Source organism: Amblyomma mixtum, chromosome 9 (genome assembly GCF_055824585.1).
Source record: "Amblyomma mixtum isolate Tamu chromosome 9, ASM5582458v1, whole genome shotgun sequence".
NCBI classification, from domain to species: domain Eukaryota; kingdom Metazoa; phylum Arthropoda; class Arachnida; order Ixodida; family Ixodidae; genus Amblyomma; species Amblyomma mixtum.
Genome location: NC_143020.1, coordinates 53496901 through 53523093, shown reverse-complemented (window position 1 = coordinate 53523093; position 26193 = coordinate 53496901). Strand labels below are relative to the sequence as shown.

The window sequence follows — 26193 nt, the reverse complement described above, 5'->3', positions numbered from 1 at the left end:
TCTAACATAATGTAATCCAATCTAATGTAATCTAATGTGATCTAATTTAATCTAATTTAATCTAATCCAATCCAATCTAATCCAATTTAATCCAGTCTAATGCAATCCAGTCTAATACAATATAATCCAATCTAATCTAAGGCCGCCGGTGGTGGCACCGCCACTACTCGCAGACGGCGCGAGATGGTCGCCCAGCTCTTCGGCGTGACGTCACACAGAGGTCATGCGAAAGGTCATTTCATGTGCACCGCCGTCGCACGGCAAAGGCTTGAAAGTGCAAGTAGTAAAGCTTTCGCTTTATAAATTGTCTCGTTTGACCAATGGCCATTACGAGTAGGTGCGGAAGCAACGGCGCAGCAATCCACAGCGGCGGCGGCGGCACCTCTGGGTAACCCGCGCAGCGGAGAAGCGGCGGCGGCTCCGCGCTGCTCCGACGGCACTCGCTCCTCGCGCATGCGCAGTTGGGGCTCTCCGGGGCTTTCGCGAAACCGCTCACACGTAGCGTAGGGTCGCATCAGGAACAATCCCGCCGCGGCTGGAGGCAGCCGCGAAGAGCAACGACCATGACCAACAGCTATGGGCCGTCCAGCAGGTCCTCGGGGCGCTCGAAAGGCAGGGACCCAGCGAGCCGGCAACGGCGAGCGGAGACCCGCGCCGAGTAACGGCAGCCTCGTAGACGACGTAGGCCCTCGTCGGGGTGCGTGAGCGCCCAACTGCAGGCACAAATAAAGTTTACTCCAATCCAATCCAATTCCGCAACAAGAGACTCGCAACAATAGACGATCACAGCGGCCCCTACAGACGCGGCCGAAACATACCAGGTATACCGTACATACAAATGCTAATGGAGCTGATGAAAACAGAAATCTCGCCGAACAGCACCGCCCTGGACGCGAGCAAGTGCACCAGGTTTGGAATTGGAAGTTCTAAAAATTCCTTGTGTTCTCGAACCCCGATGTAATTTCATCCCGGCGTGTTTTAATAAAATGCATTAAATATTTCAAGCTTTACTCGAAAGGTCCTTACATTTAGGCACCGAAGGCGTGCTGCGCTTTCAGGGCATGGTGGTTGCGAAATTGAATGGAGGGAGAAGAAAATGGTGCGGTTCATCTACTGCTGAGCCTGGTTACAGAGCGAAAGCTATGGCGTATCGGGCATCTATAAGTGGCTTGGCGTTTGTAACGTTGAGTGTTTTCCGGACACTGGATAGGCAGCCCACCCACCCTGCGACCCTGGCAGGTGGCAGTTAATGGTTGATCGCGAGTGTTTGCTCACCCAATGAACGCTGCGGGATATTGCAGCAGTGCCGCGTGTACACCACAACCTTGTCAGCGCTAACGCATACGGCCCACATCTCTCTCTCATCACCCCATGTACCTATTAGCGCGATTCAGGCATCCACTGACCCAGGGAGCGTTATGCGCACTTTCGTTCCTTAAAATCGCCGCAGTGTAAAACGTTTTCAACGCCAACGCTTACGAACACAATGAACGCCGACGGCTTATGGGCTTTTGAGGAGAAGAAATGTCGCAGTAACTGACATCTAGGTGGACACCTGATCCTCGCGAAGGGACGAAGGTGGGAGTGAAAGAAGAAAGAGAAAAAGATGTGCCGTAGTAGAGGTCTCTGGCGGCCTATATGGCTTTAGTGCTGCGTTTCTGCCACAAAGTTGTCAGTGCCAATGCATGCCGCGCACATCTGTCATTACCGTCACTTAGCTTAAAGCACGACTGAGGTGTTCACTGTCACAGGGGGCCAGTTATGCGCCTTTGCTTTCGCAGCTCAAGGTAATTTCAAGTTCAAATTTGCGCGGTCCGCGATTGAAGTCCGAGGTCCCATAGTGAAGTTTTCGCTTCAATACACATCGCAGGAGTGCGGCAGGTTTAACGTGACGCGTGATCGGCTGCGGTGATAGTATATCCTTTAAAGCGATTTTTTATCGTGAGATACAAAAAATTGGCAGAGGCTCAGCTTGGTTAAGCCCGGAAATTGCGAAAGCAACTTCATCCGTTTCTTCAACCCGCATCCGCCGTGTCTACCGCCGCTCTGCGCCATCGGTTGTTGTTGTTGTGACTGGGAGAAGGATGAAAAAGAAATTGCACGGGCCTGCCAACTGGCTCCAGCCGAGTCACCACCGCCGCTACGTGAAGGTAGAGCAGAGTTAAAATATCAGAAGAGTGAAAGAAAAAATTAGCTGTGGCTAAAGCAATAGCTCCCTGGATGCGCTTGGCTCTGCTGGTGGTTTGGCATGGCTTCGCCTTTTGTGCAACTAAAGGATTTACTCTGGACACAACATGGTTTCTACGGTTTGTTTATTCCAATGAACACGTTTTGGTGGTCCATAAAGTAGTGACTCTTGGTCTGAACACTGGTAATTACATAGTCATCATTATATCGCTCTATGAACTACTCATAGACGATTCTTCGGCATTCAGAGAGTCCATGAAACTACTCTCGCTCACTGAACTTGTAGAACGCCGCCGGGCTCGCCATTCTGCGGCATAGGCGCGTTGCTTAGCCAACCGCTCTTGCCTTTCTTCATCTGTCTCCTGGGCACGGCGCCGGCGTTTGCTCGCAGCACGTCGCTCCAGCGACGCCTTGTACAACTCCTCAGGCATGACTAAGCGGAGCGCGCCTGCGGCGCCCCGTTTATCCTCTCCTAGCGAGCGCCCTCACGCGGTGGGCCGAGGACGCCGTCACGTGGTAGCCGCCGCGCCGAGCGAAGGAACGACTACGGCCGAACAGACAAGTTGGGGCCCCTACTCTCCTCTGGTCGTGACGTCACGCTGTCACGTGGTCGTGCGCCGCAGCTGCGCCGGAGCGAAGGAACGACCTCCACCGTGTGCAAACAGTATCGCTTTCGCAATACAAGAAAAGGCGCGCGTCGCAGCGACGACGGCACGAGCTGGAGCTCTGTTACGACGTCACTCCGACCGCAGCGCTCCTAGCGGGAGAAGCGAGAGGCTCACCGCCCGCCGTGTCTACCGCCGCTCTCCGCCGACGGCACGTGTTTATTTTTATTTTATTTATTTCAGAATACTGCAGGCCACTGCTTGACCCAAGCAGGAGTGAACTTACATTGTTACATAACCAAAAGAATAAAATTATTCAATATTAGCAGCACACGGATACCAAAAGAATAAAACCAAGTTGGGACCCTTCTCTTCCACAGATGGTGTGACGTCACTCCTACCGCAGCGCCTCTAGTGGGAGAAGCGAGAGGCTCACCGCCCACCGTGTCTACCGCCGCTCTAGACTGACGAGTCGAGGCGGCCATCGCGCTCGCGCTCACACAAAAAGATATAAAGGTGGTCATCAGAAGCTGAGCAAGAAGGAGGAAGCAGCATGGCGGCAGTTGCAGGTGGGCACATTTCACACTATCAATCAGGTGATAGAGAAATGCGCAGAATATAACCAACCCCTATATATAGCCTTCATTGATTACGAGAAAGCATTTGACTCAGTGGAAACCTCAGCTGTCATGCAGCTGAAGAGAAAAGTATACAACAGCTGTATCCTACCGGTACTCACCTATGTGGCAGAAACGTGGAGGCTAACAAAGAGGGTTCAGCTTAAGTTAAGAACAACGCAGCGAGCTATGGAAAGGAAAATGATAGGTGTAACGTTAAGAGATCGAAAGCGGGCGGAGTGGGTGAGGGAACAAACGCGGGTTAAGGACATCTTAGTTGAAATCAAGAGGAAGAAATGGGCTTGGGCAGGGCATGTAATGCGAAGGCAAGATAACCGCTGGTCCTTAAGGGTAACGGAGTGGATTCCAAGAGAAAGCAAACGTAGCAGGGGACGGCAGAAAGTTAGGTGGGCGGATGAGATTAAGAAGTTTGCGGGGATAGAGTGGCGGCAACTGGCAAAGGACAGGGTTAATTGGAGAGACATGGGAGAGGCCTTTGCCCTGCAGTGGGTGTAGTCAGGCTGATGATGATGATGACATTTCCGAATCCAGCCGCGCTGAGTAGGTTCATGCGCGGCTTCAATGACGGGAAACGTAGGGCCTGTGGAGAACGAGCCACCTTAGCCCATATGATGTGGGCGTGCGCCCAATCCACACCTTTAGTGACTTGCAAGGAGTCATGGGAGGTTTTGCTACGCAGCCAGGACCTCCAAGAACAAAAAGAGACCATCAGATATGGCTTCGAAGCCGCCCGGTCCCAAGGGATCTCGGCCGTCTGAGAAGGACGGGATGGCGAGGCCGCCGTCCTGATTATCTGATATAATAAAGTTTTTCTAAGCCTAAGCCTAAGCCGAGCTGGGGCCCTGGTTTTTCGCAGCTAGTATGACGTCACGTCTAAGGTCACGCTAAAGCTCAAGCGTGTCCACCGCCGCGCTACGCTGAAGGGCTCAAACTGTGAGCAGTATTGCTTTCGCAATAAAAGAGGAAGATGTGTAGCACTGGAGGCCTCCGGAGTAATTTCGACCAATTGAGGATCTTATCGTGCACTGACATCGCACAGCACATGAGCGCCTTTTGAGCTTCACCGGCATCGAAGCGCGGCCGCTGCGGCCGGGTTCTAACCCGGGTACTCCTGCTCAGTAGACGAGCGCTCTCACCACTGGCCCATTGCGGCATCTGACTGAGTGAGAAGTTTTGTTTTTACGGCGACGCCTCCGCGGTGGGACCCCGTCCTTATCTTCACATCAGCTTTGTCTGCTAATCTATTTGCACAGCTCTCTTGAAAAAGAAGGGGGCGTGATGCCTTTGCGCAGTAATGGCGGCAGCAGCTGCCGTAGTGTTACAAGGCTAAAGAAAGTCAGAGCGCACGACTTTCTCCAGTACTGTCGTTATCCTTTCCTTTTCGGAGATTATAATTGGGTTTACACATCGCCTTGGCTGCGATTCACGTATTGGTCGACTTCCGAGTGCGATTTTTGGAAAACAATATCGGCCTACTTGAGAGTAAGTACAACGTTATATATATATATATAGGTCTCACAGAGCCAGATACACGAATCCCGCCCACCAACGCATTGAGAAAGAGCAACAAGACGTGGCTACTTTCTGCTGCACAGGAAGTCAAAGACACCAATCAACAGGTATGTTTCAAGGAAATGCTCGAAAGCGTTTTACCACTTGTTTGCAGAAATGCAAGCAAAACCACTCACTTGTTTTTTTTTGTTTTTTTTTACCACCTGTACAAAACATACGCGCATTGACTGCCACCGTTTTGAGAGCTCCTGAAGAGGAGCGAAGCGATGCAGTTTTCTCCATACTCACTGAACACCAGCGTAGATTTTAAAAGTAGCTTCGAAGTAGCTCTTTACGGCACTAAACCTCCGTCCAAGGCTGTGTCACCTGCCATTCCACACGACAATATATTGTACAAATTTTCCATTGCCGGATCTCAGGAGGACATTCACATAACCAAGTCGTTCAGCGGTAGCTTGAGTACTGTCCACGAAACAGTTAAGAATCGTTGAGAATACGGTGCACATATCGTCGATATCTGCCAAAAAGGGCGACGCATAACGACGTGCGAGGCGTCCGCTGTTCACAGCATTCGCTAGATGTCACGGAAAGGTTCGGCGAGTTTGTCTTTCCCTTCTACTAGTTGGTGTACTCGTGCCAGTGCGTGTTTTTATTTATTTATTTATTTATGTATTTATTTATTTATTCATTTATTTATTTATTTACTATTCCTCAAAGGTTCCTTTCGGGACATTACATGAGGGGTGGGGATAACACGGCAAAAAAAAATATTATACATTAATAAGAAAATGGACAAAAATTACATTGATGAATGGGCTTCCCCGATAGTGGTCTTGAACAGTCGATGAATCATAATGGTGGCCACTTCAGCAGGGAGGTCATTCCAGTCACGGGCAGTCTTTAAGAAAAATGATTGCTGGAATGTGGTGGTATGTGCACGTTCAGGGTAAACAGCGTTCGGGTGGTTATGGCGGGAAATGCGATGCACACATGGAATTAATTGGTTGGCTTCTTTATTTATTTATTAAAAATAAATTCGTCGTGAAATCGGACGAAAAATAACAGGGAGGCTGAGCAAAGCAACTGACTATTACCAAAGCACAAAACGCGTTCTATTCGTCATCATCACTCCGTCTATACGCCCACTGCAGGGAAAAGGCCTCTCCCATATCTCTGCAATTAACTTTGTCCTTTTCCAGCTGTGGCCACCCTATTCCCGCAAATTTCTTGATCTCATCCGCCCACCTAACTTTCTGCCACCACCTGCTACGCTTGCCGTCTCTTGGAATCTACTCTGTTACCCTTAAGGAGCAGCGGTTATCTTGCCTTCGCATTGCATGCCCTGCCCAAGCCCATTTCTTCCTCTTGATTTCGACTAGGATGTCATTAACCCGCGTTTGTTCCCTCACCCACTCCGCCCTCTTCCGATCTCTTAACGTTACACGCATCATTTTTCTCTCCATAGCTCGCGGCGTTGTCCTTAAGTTAAGCCCTTTTCGTTATCCTTTTCATTTATTTTTTCTCACTGTACAGTGAAAAAAGGAGCCAAGGGAAAAGCCGTTCAAGCATGACTTGAGTTGTCCTTGGCCCCTCTTATCAGGCACTGGCAGCAGCGCGCACAGCACAAAAAACAATGTTCCAGGACGCAGCTAGCTCAGACAGTGTAAAGCAAAATATACAGCAATAAAAATGGAAGCGTAGCAAGCGGTACGAACATTCAACTTATCAAAATAAACTACATAACAATGCCCCAGTTGAGTGCATATCACATGGCACGCAAAATAATAGAGTAAGATTCAGCCGATGAACATGGCGATGAGATCAGAAAGTTACAGCTTAGAAATGGCGATACCTTCATTTATATAGCCATTTAACATACCCAGTAACAGATCATGCAGCATTTCTCGACCGTAATTAGTCCGGCAGATAGATATTTTCGAAAATGGTGCAGACCTGGTGGAGTACACTGAATCGGCTAAGCATAGTCTGGCTATGTCGGTAAGGGTATTGCTTCCGCGCTTTTGATTAATATAATATTCTCGTGATAACATAAACCTATATAGCTCACTAACTCTCAGTTTACGGAACTGTTTAAAAAGTTGAGAGGTCGATTGCAGGTATGGAACGTTAGCAATAATGCGTAGAAATGTCTTCTGTTTTATTAGTTAACTGTTTAGATTGCATTCTGTGGTTGTTACTAGAAATGAATAATTTGGGTAGGATGCGAACAGAGACCTGTATATGATTAACTTCACGCTCTCAGGTAAAAGACACCTGTTTCAATTTACTATTCCTATCGTACTGCTCAGTCTGCTCAACACAAAATTTACATGGTCATCCCGCTGCAAGTGTTCGGAAAAATGTACTCCAAGAACTTTAACGCACTGCATAATTTCAGTCTTCGAAGGTTTAAATATTAGGTCAGTAATCACGGTGGCCTGTTTACGTGTTTCTGCGCTTCTGCCCCATAGGTGAGTAGCGGTAAGTCATAACTGTTATACACTTTTCTCTTAAGGAATACTGGCAAACTTCCATTCATGATATTCATCTGTTCTATTCGTCTGTTCCCCAATTAAGAGGTTCTTCGAAAAAATTTATAGCAGACTGAAGGCTTTCATTTTAGTTTTTTTTTTCTCTGAGCCACGGTACTGTATCATTAATTAAAAAAAAAAATAAGTTCTATGATCTGAACAGACTGCCATGTTAAAAATGAAATTGCACTTGTAACTGACACTTTCTGTTTTGTTCTCTTTTTCTAATCGGGTAGATTCGGAGGAAATTACCTTCGGTGAGCCGTGCTTCTTCTATTCTTGGCATGTTATTACTGCCTTCGCTGCGGTTCCACCGTACAGCAGCCCGAATCTGTTGTTCGTTTATTACTTGACGTAAGTGAGGGTTTTTGCTACTTTATTTTTCTGACATACCCCATGTGTGCCGGAGCTAAAGTTGGGCCGCACCTGTCGACTTTTCCTATCCAGAGCGCATACCTCTACACGACAGCGCGGCATAAAAGAGACTTCACAGTAATGCTCTACCGGTGGTGGTAAAAGCTATATTGTATGCACTGGGGTGGGTTTTAGGGGAGAGAGGAGGGTTTCACCGCCCTCTTGCCTGGTTGGTAGTCCTCATTCAGAAACACCATTGGCGATAGCCGCTGCCCGTACTCTCTGAACCGGAGCCCTCTGGGACTCCAGGTCAAAGTAGTCTGACAAAGTCACCTCCCAGCCCTCTCTCATCGGCTGATTTATTCTCTTTGATTTGCTGATTTTTCTGGCAGGCCCATGGCATATGATATGCGTCTGCTCACATCTCACACAACTTACAGTACCCCGAAAAGTCGGGTCTATGTGTTTCAATCGCTGGCCTTAGAAATGGCCCCGTTTGCATGCAGCCTTCTGAGGCGTCGTTCCTCAGTTCTATCAAGGCCCTTCCCTTACAAAAAAAGTTTTAGACAGTCTATAGAATGTCTATAGACTTCTGTCTATAAAGTCTATATACTGTCTATAGACAAAAGTCTATAGACAATACAAATGCCATAGACAGTCTATAGAAAATCTATAGATTTACGGCCATACACTTTTAGTAGACTTTTGTCTATAGACAGTCTATAGACTAGAATGCATAAAATGAAATATCTATAGGAAAGCAATAGAGTCGATAAGAAGTCTATAGACTGTCTATAAACCATTTTTATAAGGGTTGGCGGCCTCCTGGAACGTGTGCCTACTGAGGCGCAGATATGCTATGAAGTCCGATTAAGTAATAAGCGGATTCGGTATACAGGAGTCCTGAGAGAGTTCTGGAAATCCAGCGCCACAGCAATTTTTATTTCCCAACATTGCGCTGAAGACAGCGTCGCCGTCGGTGTAGCATATCGTGAACAAAAATTCTGGCTTTGACCCGCTCCGCGTAGACGCTCTCTGGAATTTGCAGCGCGGCCCACGTTTAAAGTGAACACATGATCACGTGGGTGTGTGGCTGCAGCTCTGGCTGTAGGCGCATCGTGCAATTGCTGCACTACAACACTATTTGCTCAACTGGCCTCATTAAGTGTGATCCATAATGTACAGCCGGGGACAAAAGTCTCCGGACAAGGTGTTCCTCTAACGAAGCCGATAACTCTGCTATTAGTCGGCGGATGGAGACCACACTTGTGGAGGTAAAGGTCAAATCTTTGTTCTTTCATCGCTACAAGTGCGGTCTCCAGCCGCTGTCTGGTAGTAGAGCTATAAGCTTCATTTGAGGAACACGTGGTCCGGAGACTTTTGTCCATGACTGTACATGGTGTGGTAATGGAATAGCAACGCATCTCAGCAATGCGTGCCTGGGCTTGGAAAGAAGTGGGAAGGAGGAGGTGAGATATACTTTTCGCTCTCACCCCTACAAATATCAAAAGTTGTTTTATATCAGCGCTATCTGTCATACCTTTGTTCACCGGTTTCGCGTAGTCGTCGTCGGTGTAGTCCTCGCGCTACATTCGTTTTCGTCGGGTGCTGAGCTCTAGCTCATCCACGATCACGTGACCATCTCGTGCGTGCAGCCGGTGCCTCGCACCTCGTTGTCATGAGGGAGAGACTGTAGAATAAGTGCCGGGCGGGGGGGGGGGGGGGGGACAAGCTATTACCAAGCAGTCCGAAGTTTGAAACACCTCTTAGGAAAACACCCTGAGTTTCTTTAAGACAACCCTCGTAGGTCTTTGTTGCACCTCGCCAAATGTATCTTCTGCTGTCCTCTTCGTCGACGTCTTGAAGTAAAAGCCATCGTCCTCGACGTCGCCTACCCGAAACCAATCCAGCGTGGTCGTGTACATTACGAAACGGGCGCAGTGATCTGGAATTCAACAGAAAGTGCAACGAAAAAGCGCTCACGGCCCTAGGCATGCGTTTACATTACCGCAAAGCAGGCACATAATCAGGACGCAAGAAAATAAATCGGCAGAAAGGCAACAAACACAGGGACCAAACGCTGTTATTCGCATTCTCGTCGTTTAATGGCTAACCATGAACAAATCATCAAAGCAAAAATCACCAAACTCGTTATGGACTGCGCCACATCTCGAACATTTCGAGAAACAGGTAGAGTCGAACCTCGTTGTAACGAAACGGTTTATAATTAAATACTGCATATAAGGAAACAATGGTGTTTCCGCTTGGAAGTTTATTCATCCCGGGCTATAACGAAGCTACGGCTATAACGAAGTGATCACCAGGCCCAATCAGCTTCGTTGCAACGAGGTTTAACAGTATACCGTTTATCACACGCCTTACCATTGGCTTGTCATTTTGTACGCCGCCTCTGGGGAACGCTCTGTGAAGTATGCATAGATTCGGGCGTTCCGAGCCATCTTCGCTATACCTGGCGCGAATTTTTCGTTATATCCGGAAATCTACCTATTTTGTTGCCAACGTGTACAGCGCAAGAAGACAAATCGTTTGAAAATATCCTACGTCGATTAGTTTGACCGTAATGAAAGTTTCAAGTTTCAAGAAGTCACGGTTTGGAGAACCAAAGGTCGTCGGTGTGAATCGCTGTGATGAGCTACGCTTTGATTCTACAAGGAACATTATGCCCCGTAACGCGCCGAATCGTTTGATACCACTCCGAACACTCTACGCCAATTAGGCGGTCCAAAATCTGTGTACCAATGGTACCACCCGCAAGTCCCACTTGAATGACATTGTGTTTCATGCTAACGCGACCTTGAGTAATAAGGAGCTAAAGCTCGAAGACAGGTATAAAAATCTTGAATACCCCTTTCATCGTAGCTGGTGCCGACAAACTTCAGTGCCTCCACGCGTGTAAAGGGGATTCATTCACCGCCGTTCAGTCCTTGTAGGATTAGATTTCGTAATTGTCGTCGCCATTTTCCTGTACATGCGTGATCTTACGCTAGGGTTCTGAAAGGATAACGGTTGACCTCATTTTAGCTGTAACTCCTGACCCTTCTGTCAGGATGGCCGAGCACCTGGCGTCAAAACTTTCTTTTTCAAACTGCACACCGGAACCCTTCCAGTAAAAACATGGCTAGAGGAAAAGGGCCTTTTTGTTCCTTGGGGCTCGAACTGTCTCCTGTGTAGAAAACCGGAGACGGTAGAACATGTGTTCCTGGACTGCTGGGATGCGGTGTTCTACTGGGATGTTTTGCAAAGAACCCTAAAAAAGGACTTGCCATTGACACCGCGCGGAATTCGGTACTTGACTACTGAAAGTGATGTTGCACAGTACGACCAGATTATGTTATTGGGCCTTCACAGCATTTGGAGGAGTAGAATGGCTGTTCGACACTGTGACTTGGATGCACGATCGGTATGTGATTATTTTGTGGAACATGTGTATAAATTAAGAGAAGTCTTGAAGCAACACGATTACGCTGATGATGTATTGAGTCTGATGGACCAACTTGTGTTAATGAAAGTCCATTAGACACGGTTGTCTGCCAAGGGGCATGACAACTACGATATTTTAGTTATGTATTCATTCATGCAATAAAGAAAAAAAAAATGTCAGGATGGCCGAGCGGTCCAAGGCGCTGCGTTCAGGTCGCAGTCCGGTCTTCCGGGCGTGGGTTCGCATCCCACTTCTGACAATTAGTTTTTCTTTCTTTTTTTTTGTTTTAGGCTGGTACATAATAGAACGGCCCATGTTCCACTTTTTGTGCGCCTTTTATCTCAGGATGGCAAATTAGCGCACATCTTTGTGCATCAGGGTGCTGCTGAGAAACGAAGGTATATGCATGAAGAAAACTTTCCTCAGTACAGTAAGCGCAGCGATGAAAACGCTTTAAACCCCGTTTTGAGAGCTACTTGCAGTTTATTTTCAACCTGAGCAAGACGGGAGATGAAACATCCCGTACTCTTTATTGCCTAGCTGTCACGCGAGGAGGTGAAGAAATTTTGCTATTTAATTCCGAGCTATCGTGTTGTTTTTCTATTTTTGGCAGCGTCTAGAGTGCCCTCCAAAAGAACTTTTTTAAGCTTTCGACTGCCGTTCCGGTACTTATACCGACGCAGTATCGATACATGGAGGCTAAGAACTACATGGCTTGCAAATGAATAGAAATGTGAAAGTAACCGATAGTAAGACAACCTTGAAGCCGAAGGTACGGTACTCAGAAAATACTCACTGGCGAAAGAAAATGCTGGTAAGTCGACGTTGGAGCTCTATAGGACGGCCAAGTCTAAGATTAAAAGGGGAAACGTTTTTGACTATTCCAAAGGGAGTGGTTTACTTTTGGAGGCTAGGGCTAGGTGCTTGAGGATGAAGAGTTAAAGACAAAAATCTGACACCACGGATGGCGGTTCCTGTTGCTGCATGAAAGACAGGGGGACATTAAAACATATTCGCATACAGTGTAAGAGCCTTCAACCATCAATGCACGAAGCCGCCGCCGTAATCTGCGAAACACCATAGGGGTTTCGGAATTGCCAGGACATGCTCAAATTTGAAAAGTAGAAACAAGTAAGAAACGACTAGAGGACTGGTGAATGTCGAGGGAGTTTATAAAAGCGAAGATATTTGGCAGCTATTTTGAGCGTGCATGGAATAATGGCTATAGACTACACTTGTCACCATGCCGATACAAAGAGAAGGCGAATAATGATCTATCTAACCGCGCCGGCGGACGGCACTTGAAAGCTTAATAAAGGTGCAGTCGAAGACACGGCCTTCTTTTTTCCTGCTCCACAAAGGATTGAACAGCCAGAGGCCCAAGTACTGCTCTGCAGGCTTCGGCTATCAGCAACGACTGCTGCATTCTTTCGCTTTATCCAAATGCTACAGAAACGGGTAACGTGAAGTCATTCCTCAAAAAGTTTCAAGAAAGGACGCTTATGAAAGATTTCTACAACCTTTATGAATTAGAGCGTCAAATACCTGCGTTGTATGTGGACGAAATAGTATGTGCGAGTTGCAAAGTCTTGAAGTGGAATGCTGTTTGAGCGCTCGAGTTCGACTTCGCGCCAGTCAGGCTTTGCACTGTGACCATTTGACATGGCGAGCTTTAATTGGTGAGCACTTTATGAGCTAAATTCAGAAGTGATGTGAAATGGTAGACTAATGAAGACTACAAAATAAATAATCTCCGTGTTTGGGCATTACTGCAGGATGTTGTTTAACAGCAACTGCAGCTGGTAACTCCGCACTTCTCATGCATTTCATCTGCGCGGTTTTGCTTTGTCTGAAGACAAACGGGAAGATCTAACTAAACATATCACTAAGCTAAAGGCTCGCCTTGCCATTCACGACTTGCCTCCTTCAAGAACTCCTGGTCCTGATGGAATTTCAGGCGATATTTACAGCTTTCATTCCTTTTCTACCGCACTGTTTTTCCATTAGTTTTGATGTTCAGTGTCTTCATTTGCCTTTTGCAAAAAGCTACACGGTTTCATATCCAAACAAACAGCCTGCGCTCTGTCGTCGACTGCAGGCCCCTTTGGTTGGGCAAATGTGGATTATAAAATTTTTCGGAACGGGTTATAACATCGTCTGAATATTCTTTTTCATATATCGTAAGATTCCACTGTAACAACCAATATATCCGCCGATCTCCCCATAACAGGTATGCATTGTTTTTTTGCTGTTAACATTTTTTCTATCATGAAAAACGTTCCCCGTTGGTTTTGTGTAACAGTCTTAACCCACTCGATGCGAGCGGTGAAAACACGGTAAAAAACTTTACTACGAATCGGAAGAACGAACCGTTACCTTCAATATATGCATAACACTACCTTGCAATACTGCACAACTGCCCCACAATTAAAATTGATGTGAGCAAGAATACTGGACTTAGGGCACGCAGTTCTGGTCTTGCCGTTCCGCGTGTTTGTGTGCGGCATAGCGAGCACGGGCCTCATCTCGCGACCTCCTGTTTGATGGTACCAAACTTTCTTCTTTTTGTTAGGCTGCGTGTTTCTAAGCTTATAACCCGCAATTTCGGACTGCGCCGCGGACACGCGGTTCTGCGGGACGCAGTTCCTCCTCGCCTGTAGTTGTCGACAAGTCCGCCATACTCCGACAATGCATTACTGAGCGATGCTGAATAACCGTCAATGTTGATGCTCTAAACGCCGGCACCGCAGGAGTGTGGTTGATTAGCCACTAGGTATAATAATTGAGCTGCGACGCCCTCCCCGCTGCTCCTCCTCACCAGCTCTACACCTTGGAGGGCGGTCACGTGATGTGTAGACACCAACGCGAAACCCGGCGATTATGCTGCAGTAACAGCTGGCGCTGTCATATTGGGTCAGTAGTCCAACGCGCAGCGTCCAAACTGCAAGTCTTCTTTCTGAGGGTAAGTTCGAATCCCACTTCTCACTACGATATTTACTTTATTGTTATTCTGAAAAGAAAATGGCTTCAGGCTAGCTCCATGCCAACCGTGTCTCGGGATGGCGAAGACTTCATTCTGTTGCAGCTTCTTCGGCTGCCCTTCCTGTATCACCGGATGTCCGAAATGAAGGGGACATCGGTCTATACAAATAGACATTGTATATATTCGAATTTCGCGCGATATGAAACATACTTGATACGTACATATCATGATACATATCATACAAACATTATGATATATGATACACATATGTGGGCTCCTTCTGGCTTTTGCACGAGACGAAGGCCGGGCCTGTCAAGCCGAAAAAAAAGAAAGCTGCATAGTATTTAGAATTCATGTCATTTGAAAAAAAAAAAGCACCTGCCGAAACCCGGGATCGAACCAGGGACCTTTAGATCTTCAGTCTAACGCTCTCCCAACTGAGCTATTTCGGCCGATGTAGTCAGGCACTTTGCAGCGCGACGAGTACATCGAAGATTTTTTGACGGCAGCGTTGAAGAAACAAGTGCGATAAGTTGGCAGAAATGGCTATGCTTCTCGCAGCAATTGGGCAGCCAATCCAGAACTCCTGGATGGCATTACATTCACTCACTGCGGCACCTGCCAGTTACTCCCCTCAGCATTATCCCTGTGCAATAGAGCAGTGGACAGAGCAACCGCAGCGCGCACAGACTGCGGGACCCAAAGCATCCCTGTGGCACGCCCGCGGTGTTTAATATACATGGCGTGTCATGTAACTTGAACCATGGCTTTTAAAAAAAGCGGGAAAGCGCAGCTGGCTAAAACCAATGCCACGTTGTTGGCCGTCATGAGGTACTTCTCCGAGTGTTTTTATTCCGCCTAGTTGTCTAGTTAAAAAAGATTAATTATTCAAAGTTCTTAATACCAACAAAATGGAAAGCTGGGCTAGCTGTAGGTTGTTCATGATGGAATTGGTGGGCGCGAACAAACAAAACACGGAGAAGATACCACAGGACAGGCGCTTTTTTCACAACTGGTTTAATGGGAAGGCAACAAACACTTAAATGTGAAAAGATATCACAGGTAGGTACAGACAAAAACAGTTAAAATATAATGTTATGACTAAAAAAACTCAAAATTTATTCAGATAACTTATTTCCTTCTTCGTAAGCGATACTGATGGCTTTCGCAATTACCGTACGAGGCAATGTATAAAGCTTCCATCACCTCCCTGGTTCTTTGTTCAGGGTGACGGAATAGAACCTGTGTTGCCAGAAAGATAGGCCGGCAATTATTACATTCTTGGAGGTGTTCCCTCACCCCTGAGGCGCTGCCATTGTTGTGCTCTTTAAGGCGAATGTTCAAACAACGCCCAGTCTGCCCTATGTAGTACACCAGACCACAGAGAAAAGGGATCTTGTACACCACTCCGGTTTCACAGCGCACAAACGTAGCCCGGTGTTTGACTGTGCATGCGCGGGAAATACGGTCAACCTTTTCCGCCTTTTTTTGCACAAGGGGGCATAGTCTACCTAATTTACCAGCGGCCAGGGTAAGCTGCCGAGACGTCCCTGGACTATGCTCGGGATACGGCTCTGTGCTCGGGGAGCGGCGCATTTCCGGGCGCTGGAGCGATCTTCCACCAGAAGTGCCGAAAATTCTAATAACTATTAGATACTCCCTAGTGCGGAATTTGAGCGCAGCTCTGTAGGCGTCTCAGGCTCCGTAGGTTCCCTGTTTTGCTTGACTAGGTCGTCGGCCCGTATGGAGACATTAGTTCGATAGTAGTATTAGACCATTCCTTGTAGAATAGAAATGCACAGCGCCCGAGAATGTGCAATTTCTTCATGCACCAAAACATTTTTCCATAAATTACACACCGAAACTCCACATGTCAACACGTGGCTCGATAGGTTTGGTTTTCGAGGAAAGAAAATGGCGCAGTGTCTGTCTCACATATCTCGGCGGACACCTGAACCGCGCCGTAAGGGAAGGGAGGAAGGTAGGAGTGAAAGAAGAAAGAGAGAAAAAGGTGCCGTAGTGGAGGTCTCCGGGATAATTTCGACCACCTGGGGATCTTTGACGTGCACTGACATCGCACAGCACACGGGCGCCTCTTGCGTTTCGCCTCCATCGAAACGCGGCCGCCGCGGTCGGGTTCGAACCCGGGTACTCCGGCTCGGTAGACGGGCGCCTTACCACTATTAGGTACTCCCTATTAGGTACTCCCTATTAGGTACTCCCTAATCCGAAATTTGAGCGCTGCTCTGTAGGCGTCTCAGGCTCCGTAGGTTCACTGTTTTGCTTGACTAGGTCGTCGGCCCGTATGGAGACATTAGTTCGATAGTAGTATTAGACCATTCCTTGAAGAATAGAAATGCACAGCGCCCGAGAATGTGAACATCAGTCCGATAGCAGTAATAGTTGAAGAAGACGAAGATGTGCAATGCATAGCGCGAGAGTGGGTTGCAGTTTAACAAGAGGAGTGATAGGCTGCAGCAATAGCCTAAAGTAGACAGAACGATACAGTGGGGGCGCGAAGAGCGTCGTTTTCAAATCCCTCTACAGATTTTTGCGCGAAAAAGAATATAAGTACTCATTTGAAAATCAAACTATCAAAAAACGCACGGAGGCATAAACTTCCTGCATAAAACCTAGTAAACATAGGGGTTCAGTAAAATTGGAAGAAACTACTAAGTTCGGAAGTAGAGACATGAAGTTAACCTGCAAGAATGCTCTAATAATCGGATGGAAACAATCACGAAAAATGAAGAAACGGGCAACCAACTGTCTCACATACAGGTGATCTAGGCCCAGTCCTCCTGCATGATGTTTTAAAGCGAGTGCGTAAAATGGCAATTTCTCCTTGCACGAAAACATTTTTCCATAATTTACACACCGAAACTCTACCTACCGACGCGTGGCTCGATAGGAAAAAATTTTTGTGTCTTTTGTAAACTGCCGCTTTTGCAATGTGTCTGAAACAATTGAACATTGTTTTATAGACTCCAAAGACGCGATTTTGTTTTGGGATGTGTTGCAGAGGACGCTACAGAAAGATTTTCTCCTAAATTCCTACAGTGTGCGCTACCTTATTGTTTCCCAACCTGACTCGAAACCGTATGATATGATTCTTCTCATTGGACTTCATAGCCTTTGGAAAACGCGCATGCAAGACCGCAACGTTGAACCTGTCGTTTCGCCCAGAATTCATTTTAGCCGATTGTTGCTGCTGGTAACGGACATTTACAAAGAATTGGACTTTTTACCGGATTGGTTTCCTCTCCTGATGCGCTGTATATCCTTACCGGCCTTTCAGTTCTGATATGTTTACTATCATGTTTGTGCCACGTAGCACCTACCTAGGGTCTATGTAAAAAGATTTTTTTTGTGTGTGTATATACACACACATATATATCCTTTCTGTACAAAATCATGCAAATAAATACCATTAAAGAAAAAAAATGCAGCAATAGCCTATAGTGCTTTCGTGCAGTGGCCAGCGAAGCTGGTCTGTTCGTGCCACCGCGGGTTCGAATCGCAGTGGCGGATCTTTATTTGATTCATTTTTATTTATCTATTTCACTTGGCACAAACCCACAAACATCGAAAGATCTTGCTCAGGGTTTACCCATCGGAATAGTGATTTCGCACTAATAATGTGCATTCTCACAATTTAATAGTTAGCCGTAAGCCGACCATCCGTCACAAAACCCGATACGCATTGCGTCATCATCTCGCCAACCAGCTCACATTAATTTCAAGTGCTCTTGCCTGTACTTTTATCTCTCTTCATTGCAAGCCATCCGTTGTTTGCTTTCTTTTAATAATTTTAATATCAATCTCTTTCACAAATCCTTAAGAGCGTCAGCGTTCTGCAGCATGAAAAGTACCACGTAAATGACTGTTTACAATATTCTTTAGGTTTGTGTTGGCCGTCAGATTTTCTTCCGATCTTTGAGCGGTTAGCTTCATTGACACCCTTTTAGTAGGTACAGTCTTTGTCAAAAGTATATAGCCCAAGTGAGCCCTGCAGCGCGACGCCTCTTGCATACTCAGGGACACCAGTGTTGTCGGTAACGCGTTACAAGTAACGGCGTTACCGGTAACGCGTTACTTTTTTCGGTAACTTAGTAACGTACTCGTTACCATTTCGGAACTGTAACGGGTAACGTACTTGCGTTAACATATTCCGGTAACGTGAGGTGTCACGTTACTAGTTACTTTTTTATTTCAGTTGTCCCCCTCCGCCTTTTTTTCAAAAAAAAAAAAACGCCGAAAATGGTGTTGCACCATTCGCCAGAAGCCACAGTGAGCCTCGGCGAGTTTGCTTTCCCCTTCTTCTAGTTCGCGTACTCGTGCCAGTGCGTCTTTTGTCGTCTTGAAAGCGGACGAGAAATGAGAGGGATGTGAGCAAAGCAACTCACTACTACCAAAGCACAGAACATTCTCTATTCTTCATTATCGGCCTGACTACGCCCACTGCAGGGCAAATACCTCTCCCATGTCTCTCCAATTAACCCTGTCCTTCGCCATTTGCGGCCATCGTATTCCCGCTAACTTCTTAATCTCATCCGCCCACTTAACTTTCTGCCGCCACCTGCTACGCTTGCCCTCTCTTGGAATCCACTCCGTTACACTTAAGGACCAGCGGTTATCTTCCCTTCGCATTACATGCCCTGCCCGAGCCCACCTTTTGCCTCTCGATTTCGGCTGGGACATCGTTAACTAATCGTTGCTAACTAATCGTTGTTATTTGTGCATTTTTTTAAACAGTTTTTACGTTGTTATGTTCTTTCTCAACATGACGCATTAACCACCTAAAGTGCTTTTTTGCCTTTGAAAATTGTGCTCTGATTTCCCCCCCCCCCCCCATGTAATGCCCCCAGTGGGCCCTTAGGGTATTTGAATAAATAAATAAATAAATAAAACTCGTTTTGGTTCCATGACCCACTCTGCCCTCTTCTGATCTCTTAACGTTACACCTATCATTTTCTTTCCAAAGCTCACAGCGTTGTCCTTAACTTAAGCTGAACCCTTTTCGTTAGCCTCCACGCTTCTGCCCCATAGGTGAGTACTGGTAAGATACAGCTGTTGTATACTTTTCTCTTGGGAATATTGACAAACTGCCATTCCTGATATTCATCTGTTCTATTCACCCGTTCCCAACTATGAGGTTGTGCAAAAAATTTATCGCTGACTGACAGTTTTCATTTCATTTTTGTATATCTCTTAGCTGCACTACTGTATTATCAATTTAAAAAAATAAGTTTTATGATCTGAACCGACTGCCATGTTAAAAAAATGAAATTGCACTTGTAACTGACACTTTCTGTTTTGTTCTCTTTTTCTACTCGGGTAGATTCGGAGGAAATAACGTTAGGTGAGCCGTGCTTCTGCTACTCTTGGCATGTTATTACTGCCGTCACTGCGGTTCCACCGTACGGGAGCCGGTGGCTGTTTTGCTTTTTTTATTCGACGTAAGTCAGGGCTTTTGTTACCTTATTTTCCTCACATACCCCATGTGTGCCGGAGCTAAAGTTGCACCGCACCTGTCGACTTTCCTTATCCAGAGTACGTATTCCTCTACACGACAGTGCAGCATAAAACAGCCTTCGCAGGAGTACCCTACCGAGCCATTTTTTATTTCCCAACATCGCGCTAAATAGACAGTAAATAGACAGTACAGTACGCTAAATAGTAGTACATTGTGAACAAAAATTCTGGCTCTGACCCGTCCCGCTTCCCACTGGGAAGGTTATCCATGTAGACGCTCTCTTATGTCCAATATTTGGGAACAAAAAATTTTGAAAATTGAAAAATTCTAAGATACTGGTGTAGAAATATTGAAGGTAATGTTTCGTTTTCCCGGTATGTAGCAAAGTCTTTCTTTTATGGCGTTTCCATAGATCGCTTCGAGCACTTAAGACTGCCTTAAAACAGCAATGGGGAACGGTTTTAACGATAGCAAAGACGTTAATAGCAAGAAAATGCAAGGCTGCTGAGGGGAAATCTGAGAATATATTGACTGTTAGCGAAATTTTACAATATATGAAAAAACTGCGCTCATAAATATTTTCCCGCCAAAAAATGCTTTTGTCCAGGATTGTTGGGTATGAGGGTGCGCAGAGTGGCCCACGTTAAGGGTGAACGCATGATCACGTGGGTGTGTGGCTGCAGCTCCGGATGCAGGTGCAGCGCGCAGTTGCTGCGCTGCAACATTATTAAGGCGAAAGCCTTTAATGGCTCACACTGTCGTCCGTACGTTAACAAAGCGTGTCACACGCGCTTAAGTCGGGAACTAAAAAAAAGGCAGAAGAAAACCAGTGGTTGCATCAGATAGAGGAGGGAAATATGAACCTAGAAGACAAGTTTGACGACTCTAGGTTAATTAATTAGAGGCAAAAAATGTCGAAATTGCGTCCAAATAGTGCGGACGTCGATATAGCCACGGGAGTGGTGTGATGTCACATCCACCGGAAGTCATCGCAGTATAGTGAAAATTTTCGCAGAATGGCCGGAGAAACGTCGGATTTGTGTCAAATTAGATGGGAAAATGTGTAATTAAGCGTAATTAACACTTAAGATCCCCGAAAGATGTATAATTTGGGTATCGATATAGCCACGGGAGTGGTGTGATGTCACATCCACCGGAAGTCACCGCGGTATAGTGAAAATTGTCGCAGAATGGTCGGAGAAACGTCGGATGTGTGTCAAATTAGATTGGAAAATGTGTAATTAAGCGTAATTAACACTTAAGATCCCCGAAAGATGTATAATTTGGGTATCGATATAGCCACAGGAATGGTGTGACGTCACATCCACCGGAAGTCGTCACGGCGTAGAGTCCTCGGCTTTCGCTTCTCAACACTTTAGTTGCCAAAGTGTCGCAATTTTTTGCTCAAGTGGCCCCGTTAAGTGCGATCCAGAATGTACCCCCTTTTGCAAAAAGTAACCGAGCAACAGGTTTTTGCTTCTCAAACGTATAACGGAGCATTTACAGCAGCCCTAAAGACCGAACGGTGCCATAGTGTAGGGACAATGTCTCACCTTTCTTTACACAGAATCAGTGCTTAAGGGCTGCCATGAGTGCTTCGCTACGCGGCTAAGAAACAAAGCACCTGTGCCGGGTTACTTTTGGCAAAAACTGTACATGGTGTGGTCATGGGATAATAACACACCTGAGCAATGCGTGCCTGGGCTTGGAAAGAAGTGGGGAGGAGGAGGAGGTGTGATGTTTCTTTCCCTCTCACCCGTGCGAATCTCAGAATCTGTTTTATATCAGCGCTATCTGTCATTCATTTGTTCCCCGATTTCGCGTAGTCGTCGTCGGGGCAACTCTGTCCACCTCGCTCAACATACGTCGCCTTCGGGTGGAGAGCGCTCGCTCATCCCGTGCGTGCAGCCCGTGCCTCGGACCTCGTTGTCATGAGAGAGAGGCAGTAGGAAGAGCATGGGGGGGGGGGGGGGGGGTGCCAGAGAGAAGGGGGGGGGGGGGGGGGGCGACAAGCGACTGCCAAGCATATCCGAAGTTTGAAATACCTCTTAGGAAAACACCCTGAAATTCGTCAAGGCAACCCTCGTAGGTCTCTCTTGCACCTCACCAATTGTATTTTCTGCTGACCTCCGAGTCGACGTCTTGAAGGAACAGCCATTCGTCCTCGACGTCGCATACCCGAAAGCAGTTCAGCGCAGTCGTGTGCATCACGAAAAAGGCGCAGCGATCTGAAATTCAATAGATAGCGCAACGAAAAAGCGATCACGCCCGTATGACGCATTTCATTACCGTAAAGTATAGGCACATAGTCAGGATGCAAGAAAATAAATCAGCACAAAGCCAGCAAACATAGGGATCAAACGCAATAATACGTATGCTTAGCCATGAACCCACCATCAAAGCAAAATTCGCCAGACTCGTTATGGACTGCGCCACACTTCGATCCTTTAGAAAAACAGGTAACCTCGATCGTTATAGCGAACCGGTTTATAATGAAATAATGGGTATAAAGAAGCAATGGCGGTTCGCTTTGGAAGCTCGGTCAACACGAGCTATAAAGAAACTACGGCTATAACGAAACTATGGCTATAACGAAGTAATCGCCGATCCCCTTCAGATTTGTTGTAACGAAGTTCAACTGCATATCACTGATCACTTGCCTTACCATTGGCCTGTCATTTTCAACGCCGTCTCTGGGGAACCGTCAGTGAAATATGCGTGGATTCGAGTGTTCCGGGTGTCGAGAATGTCCCACGTGTCCCGGCGCGCAAGTGTCACTGCATTAGAAGGTTTCGTACACGAGAGGCAAAAAATTTCAATCCTGAATTACGTGAATTAAAACTAGCGTCAGTTCACTAATTACACAGTTACATCCAGAAACACGTTTACGCATAACTAAAACAGGTATAACATTGCAGGGGATAGCTGAAGGGACAAAAATCTTGAATGCGCCTTCCATAGTAGCTGGTGCCTCAAACTTCAGTGCCGTCGCGCGTTTAAAGCGAATTCATTTATCGTCTTTTAGTGGCTCTAGAATTCGATTTCATAATTGTCGTCGCCATCTTTCTGTACATAACTGATCTTACACTAGGGTTTTGAAAGGGTAACGGTAGACTTCAGTTTAGCTGCAGCGTTCAATCGTCCTGTCAGGATGGCCGAGCGGTCCAAGGCGCTGCGTTCAGGTCGCAGTCCGGTCTTCCGGGCGTGGGTTCGAATCCCACTTCTGACACTACTTTTTGCATTTTTGTTCTAGGCTTGTACGGAAGTAAACGGCTCATGTTCCATTTTTTGTGGGCCCATTCTTTCAGGTTGGCAACATTGGCGCATATCCTCGTGCAACAAATCGTTTGCGGAACCACCTGTAAGACGAGGATGCTGGCGAGAAACCAAAATACGCATTAAGAAACTGGTTCTCAGGGTTGTACGCGCACACATAAAAAAATGTTTTAAGCTCCCGTTTTGAGAACTGCTTGCCATTTATTTTTAACCAGCGCAAGACGGGCGATGAAGCATTGCTAACTCTAGCTGTTACGTAGCTGTCACGCGAAGAGATTAAGAAATTTTAAGCAATTTTAAGGTTGAATTTCGCACAATCCCGTTATTTTGCTTTTTTTTTTTTTTGACAGTGTCTAGAGTGCTCTCTGACATCGTTTTTTGCAAGCCCTAGTATGCCTAGTATGCCGTCCAGCGGCACTTTTGTTCAGCCTTTGAGTTCCGTGCGGTGGCGCAGCAACGGCGATGGCGCTCAAGTTACGCATTCTAGCGCTGCAGCACTGCCGCTCCTGTGTTTTCGCGCTGCCCCCGGTCAGCTCCCGGTGCTCGCTTAGCTTCAACTATCGTCGCTGAGAGTTTAAGAGATGAAAAGGCAAAGTCGGGTTTTCAAAGCGCGTGCTAGGTTTATGAACCTTTATGTGCAGGAATTCATCCTCCTTTCTTTCAGCAAACAACAGTGAGTGTGACCCCGCAAGGAGAACCTCGAGACTTTACCTTCGAAGACATTTTGATGCCTTCGAGGCTACCTGTTGCTAGTTGAGATGACTGTCTACAAGAGGGTTACTAGGGACCACTGCCTCTGGAAGGTTTTTGCTATCGTGAAAGACGTTCCCCATCGGTTTTCTGTAGCAGTCTTAACCACTCGATGCGAGCGGTGGACGAACTTTAAAAGAAAGATTTTGCCACGCATCGGAAGAACGGGCCATTACCTTCAATATACGCATAACACTACCTTGCAATATTGCACAACTGCCCCACAATTAAAACTGATGTGAGCAAGAATACTGGACTTCGGGCACACAGTTCTGGTCCTGCCGTTCCGCGTGTTTGTGCGCGCCATAGCGAACACGGGCCTCATCTCGCGACCTCCTGTTTGATGGTACCGAACTTTCCTTTTTTTTTAGGCTGCGTGTTTCCAAGCGTATAACCCTCGGCTTCGGACTGCGTCGCGGGCTCGCTGTTCTGCGGGACGCAGTTCCTCCTCGCCTGTAATTGTCGATGAGTCCGCCATACTAATGCTCTGCTTTATTGAACGACGCTAAATAACCGTATACGTTCATGCTCTCATCGCCGTCACCGCAGACGTGTGGTTGATTGGCCGTTAGGCCTAATAATTGAGCCACGACGCCCTCCCCGCTGCTCCTCCTCACCAGCTCTACACCTTGGAGGGCGGTCACGTGATCGCGGACGCGACATACGGCGATTATGACAGTAACAGCTGGCGCTGTCATAATGGGTCAGTAGTCCAACGCGCAGCGTCCAAACTGAAAGACTTCCGGACACAAGTTCGAATCCCACTTCTCACTGTGGCATTCAATTTATTGTTATTTTCGATGGGAAACGTCCTCACACTAGCTTGATACCCACCATGTTTCGTTGAATGACGAAGACTTCATTCTGTTGCAACTTCTTCGGCTGCCCTTGTCACATCAGCAGATGTCTGAAATCAGATGACATCCATCTACATCAAATACACATAGCCAGAAGTATATATTCGTATGCTGCGCAATATGATACATAGCAGAGATCTAATAATCCTTTCTACCTATAGTCGTATACAACGTAAGTCTGCAGTGAAGCTCCGCCCACGTTCAGCCTCCGCGCACAGAATTCCTCCACGACGAAAAAGTATTCCGCTGGTTTAACGATTCTTGTTACGTAAACAAGCAGCTTATCACAAGAAAAAAAATTTATGAGCTCTAGAATTTTGATACATGGATTGTTCAATGTAGTGAAACATTAAAAGCTGATTTCGTTTACAGTTGCGATTGGCCAGCGTAGTAATACAGGACGCCGCGCACCACGGCCCAGTGTTAGCAACTGCTGTTTTTTTAAGATGTATCCTACTATAAGAAGTCTACTCGACACGATGGCCCATGGCGTCTTTTATATCACATCAACGTGGTCGCAGTTGTCTTGATGGAGTGAAAACATCTTCTGCCGATGTTGCGTCAACAATGAAGTGACCAAAACGGTAAGCACGAGAATAACAGTTCGCTCTTTGTTCCGGCAAAGAAGCTCGCTTGCACTGCCGCTGCATGTAAGATATCTGAAACGATTGTTTAAACGTGATTGGAAATGAACATATATGTGGGTTCCTTCTGGCTTTTGTACGAGGCGAAGGCCGGACCTAAGCTGAAAAAAAGAAACACGCTCCGTAGTCTGGAATTCATGTCATTTGAAGAAAAAATGCAACTGCCGAAACCCGGGATCGAACCAGGGACCTTTAGATCTTCAGTCTAACGCTCTCCCAACTGAGCTACTTCGGCCGATTTTTTTTCTTTATTGCATGGAAGAACTGCCGTAGAAAGGAGGAAAACTTCAATCAGGCTGGTTCGCGTCTCAAGTTACCGGGCTGCTTAATAGGAGCCCGCCATAGCCCTAACTCATCACTGCATTCCCACCCGATGGAGTCCGTAATCTTGACACGCGCCGAGTACATCGTAGATTTCTGTGACAGCAGCGTTGGAGAAACGATTAAGTACTACGGCCTTCCTGCAGTTTCATTGCAAGTGCGATAAGTTCGAAGAAATGACTATGCTTCTCGCATAGCAATTGGGAAGCCAATCCAGAACTTTCGGAGAGCATTAAATTTACTGCGGAGCGTACCATTTATCTAGGCACTTCCCTCAGCAAAGAGAACAATGGATAGAGCAACTACAGCGCGTAAAAATTGTGGGCCCCATGGAATTACTAAGCACGGCCACGACGTAAAATATGCAGGGTGGATCACGTAAGTTGAACCAAGGTTTCTTTTTTTTACAAAAAAAAAAGCTAGAAAGCTCAGCTGGGTGAAGCCAACGGCACATTGTTGGCCGTCATGGGGTACTTCCCTGAGTATTGTTATTCCGCCGAGTTGTCCAATTAACAAAGATTAATTATGCAAAGTACTTAATACCAGCGGCCAGGGTAAGCCGCCGAGACGTCCTAAACTCTGCTCGGGGAGCGGCGTCTTTCCGGGCGCTGCAACGA

At 46.7% G+C, this 26193-nt stretch overlaps 1 long non-coding RNA gene and 4 other non-coding genes across 5 annotated transcripts in view; 3 read left to right on the top strand and 2 right to left on the bottom strand.

Moving 5' to 3' along the window:
• Positions 1-3256: 3256 nt before the first annotated feature.
• LOC149329026 (uncharacterized) overlaps positions 3257-26193 on the top strand; it is a 33353-nt gene continuing 10416 nt past the window's right edge. Inside the window, exons 1-2 of the long non-coding RNA XR_016285544.1 lie at positions 3257-3361; positions 7710-7730. This is a non-coding gene — a long non-coding RNA (uncharacterized LOC149329026). The remainder of the gene's footprint in view (positions 3362-7709; positions 7731-26193) is intronic.
• Positions 11445-11528, top strand: TRNAL-CAG (transfer RNA leucine (anticodon CAG)). Its single transcript has one exon. It is a non-coding gene; the product is annotated as a tRNA-Leu (tRNA).
• TRNAF-GAA (transfer RNA phenylalanine (anticodon GAA)) lies at positions 14632-14704 on the bottom strand. The gene has a single exon. It is a non-coding gene; the product is annotated as a tRNA-Phe (tRNA).
• Positions 22874-22957, top strand: TRNAL-CAG (transfer RNA leucine (anticodon CAG)). The gene has a single exon. It is a non-coding gene; the product is annotated as a tRNA-Leu (tRNA).
• Positions 25418-25490, bottom strand: TRNAF-GAA (transfer RNA phenylalanine (anticodon GAA)). Its single transcript has one exon. It is a non-coding gene; the product is annotated as a tRNA-Phe (tRNA).